A 4,021-nucleotide genomic window follows, 5' to 3' on the forward strand; every position below is an offset into this window, starting at 1 on the left:
GCACTATATTTTTGTTCAGTATAGATTTCAGAAATGGACAGTCTAGCCTTTCCCAGCAGCAAAGGCACAAGGCTGGAATCACCCTAAACAAGAAACCAGTCCACCACAGCGATGGCTAGGTACAGAAAACCAAGGAAAAGGTAAAATGCACAAAATGTAACAACACATTACATGTTCAAGGAGATCTCTTCATTGCTTGAAATGTAAAGCAGAAAAGGACATATCCATTGTGCAATATTACTGGCACTGCTGTGGTGACAAGGGTGGGGTCCATTTATATCTTTTACAAATAGGGCATTATGAAATGACCATGACAAAATTTCTGGGAAAGTCTTTTGCATACTGTCTACTTGAATGCTTCTCCACACCCATCAACTGTTTATTCCAGCTTATTAACCCAAAGTCGCCTGTCTGTTTACCTTTGGATACATAACACCTCCTTCATTCAACCATAGTAAATCCTTCATAAAATGATTTCATCCAGGACTTTGAATACTGTAGGGTTGAATTTACTTAGATTAGAATGAAACACGGATGTATGGTCTTTATTTGAACAGCTAGAAGATAAAGTGAACTCTAACTCCAAGTTTCATTTTGTAAATCACCACTTCAAACTCAGTGATTTCAACCCTTTGAGAGTGTTTCTGGGAAGGCTGTGAATGTTTTTTGATTTGTTTTGTTTTCCTCCTTATTTTTTTTTCTGCCTCACACTTGACTGCGTCTTCAGGCTGTAAGGTGGCTGAGCTATTGTGACTTCAGTTGTATGTGTTATGGAATAGCTGGCAAAAATGTCTGTTCTTTTTATGAGCTCTTTTTTTTTCTTTTAAATATTTAGTTAATTCTGAATATTGTTTATGTTATAATATATTATGTTGATTATGTTTTTCTATGTTTTTCCAATGATCCTAGGAGCTATGTTGTCTGGGGCTTTATGCCCCTGGTAGGGCCACCAAGGCAAACTGGTCCTAGGTCAGGGATGAGACAAAGAGCAGTTCAATAAACCTCTGATGAAGAATAAAAACCTTGGACGACGTTTTCCCTTGCCCGGATGCGGGTCACCGGGGCCCCCCTCTGGAGCCAGGCCTGGAGGTGGGGCTCGATGGCGAGTGCCTGGTGGCGGGCCTGCACCCATGGGGCTCGGCCGGGCACAGCCCAAAAAGGTAACGTGGGTCCTCCTCCGCATGGGCTCACCACCTATGGGAGGAGCCAAGGAGGTTGGGTGCAGTGTGAGTTGGGTGGTGGCCGAAGGCGGGGACCTTGGCAGTCTGATCCTCGGCTACAGAAACTGGCTCTTGGGACGTGGAATGTCACCTCTCTGAAGGGAAGGAGCCTGAGCTAGTGCGCGAGGTCGAGAGGTTCTGGCTAGATATAGTCGGACTCACCTCGACGCACAGCTTGGACTCTGGAACCAATCTCCTTGAGAGGGGCTGGACTCTCTACCACTCTGGAGTTGCCCCGGTGAGGCGCCGAGCAGGTGTGGGCATACTTATTGCCCCCCGACTCAAAGCCTGTGCATTGGGGTTTACCCCGGTGGACGAGAGGGTGGCCTCCCTCCGCCTTCGGGTGGGGGGAAGGGTCCTGACTGTTGTTTGTGCGTATGCACCGAACAGCAGTTTGGAGTATCCACCCTTTTTGGAGTCTCTGGAGGGGGTGCTAGAGGGCATAGCTTCTGGGGATTCTCTCATTTTGCTGGGAGACTTCAATGCTCACGTGGGCAATGACAGTGAGACCTGGAAGGGTGTGATTGGGAGGAATGGCCCCCCCGATCTGAACCCGAGGTGTTTTGTTATTGGACTTCTGTGCTCGTCACGGATTGTCCATAACGAACACCATGTTCAAGCATAAGGGTGTTCATATGTGCACTTGGCACCAGGACACCCTAGGCCTCAGGTCGATGATCAACTTTGTGGTCGTGTCGTCGGACTTGCGGCCATATGTCTTGGACACTCGGGTGAAGAGAGGGGCGGAGCTGTCAACTGATCACCACCTGGTGGTGAGTTGGCTTCGATGGTGGGGAAGATGCCGGTCAGACCTGGTAGGCCCAAGCGTGTTGTGAGGGTCTGCTGGGAACGGCTGGCAGAGTCCCCTGTCAGAAGTAGCTTCAACTCCCACCTCCGGCAGAACTTCAACCACGTCCCGAGGGAGGTGGGGGACATTGAGTCCGAATGGGCCATGTTCCGTGCCTCTATTGTTGAGGCGGCTGACCGGAGCTGTGGCCGTAAGGTGGTCGGTGCCTGTCGTGGCGGCAATCCCCAAACCCGTTGGTGGACACCGCGGTGAGGGATGCCGTCAAGCTGAAGAAGGAGTCCTATAGGACTTTTTTGTCCTGTGGGTCTCTGGAGGCAGCTGATAGGTACCGGCAGGCCAAGTGGAACGCGGCTTCGGTTGTTGCTGAGGCAAAAACTCGGGCATGGGAGGAGTTTGGAGAGGCCATGGAGAACGACTTCGGACGGCCGAGGAGATTCTGGTCCACAGTCCGGCGTCTCAGGAGGGGAAAGCAGTGCAGTGTCAACACCGTATATGGTGGGGATGGTGCGCCGCTGACCTCGACTCGGACGTTGTGGGTCGGTGGGGGGAGTACTTCGAAGACCTCCTCAATCCCACTAACATGCCTTCCAATGAGGAAGCAGAGCCTGGGGACTCTGAGGTGGGCTCTCCCATCTCTGGGACTGAAGTCACCGAGGTGGTCAAAAAACTCCTTGGTGGCAGGGCCCCGGGGGTGGATGAGATACGCCTGGAGTTCCTTAAGGCTCTGGATGTTGTAGGACTGTCTTGGTTGACACGTCTCTGCAACATCGCATGGACATCGGGAACAGTGCCTCTGGATTGGCAGACCGGGGTGGTGGTCCCCCTCTTTAAAAGGGGGACCGGAGGGTGTGTTCCAACTATAAAGGGATCACACTCCTCAGCCTCCCTGGAAAAGTCTATTCGGGGGTTCTGGAGAGGTGGGCTGGGATGAGAATCAGCACCTCCAAATCCGAGAGCATGGTCCTCAGCTGGAAAAGGGTGGAGTGCTCTCTCAGGGTTGGGGGAGAGATCCTGCCCCAAGTGGAGGAGTTCAAGTATCACGGGGTCTTGTTCACGAGTGAGGGAAGAATGGAGCGTGAGATCGACAGGCGGATCGTTGCGGCATCCGCAGTGATGCGGGCTCTGCATCGGTCTGTCGTGGTGAAAAAGGAGCTGAGCCGTAAGGCAAAGCTCTCAATTTACCAGTCGATCTACGCTCCTACCCTCACCTATGGTCATGAGCTATGGGTAGTGACTGAAAGAACGAGATCGCGAATACAAGCGGCTGAAATGAGTTTCCTCTGCAGGGTGTCTGGGCTTTCCCTTAAAGATAGGGTGAGAAGCTCAGTCATCCGGGAGGGGCTCAGAGTAGAGCCGCTGCTCCTCCACATCGAGAGGAGTCAGATGAGGTGGCTCAGGCATCTGATCAGGATGCCTCCTGGACGCCTCCCTGGTGAGGTGTTCCGGGCACGTCCAACCGGGAGGAGGCCCCGGGGAAAACCCAGGACACGCTGGAGGGACTATGTCTCCCGGCTGGCCTGGGAACGCCTTGGGATTCTCCCGGAAGAGCTGGAAGAAGTGGCCGGGGAGAGGGAAGTGTGGGCTTCTCTGCTTAAGCTGTTGCCCCCGCGACCCGATCTTGGATAAGCGGAAGAGGATGGATGGATGGATATGTTTTTCTAAGGGGGTGGCATTGGCGACGCTGCTGCCTCGCAGTAAGGAGACCTGGGTTCGCTTCCCGGGTCCTCCCTGCGTGGAGTTTGCATGTTCTCTCCGTGTCTGCGTGGGTTTCCTCCCACAGTCCAAAGACATGCAGGTTAGGTGCATTGGTGATCCTAAATTGTCCCTAGTGTATGCTTAGTGTGTGTGCCCTGCGGTGGGCTGGCACCCTGCATGGGGTTTGTTTCCTGCCTTGCGCCCCGTGTTGGCTGGGACTGGCTCCAGCAGACCCCCGTGACCTTGTAGTTAGGATATAGCAGGTTGGAGAATGGACGGATGTTCCTTGTTTTTTGTC

The sequence above is a fragment of the Polypterus senegalus genome, chromosome 4 (assembly GCF_016835505.1).
Source record: "Polypterus senegalus isolate Bchr_013 chromosome 4, ASM1683550v1, whole genome shotgun sequence".
NCBI lineage: Eukaryota > Metazoa > Chordata > Cladistia > Polypteriformes > Polypteridae > Polypterus > Polypterus senegalus.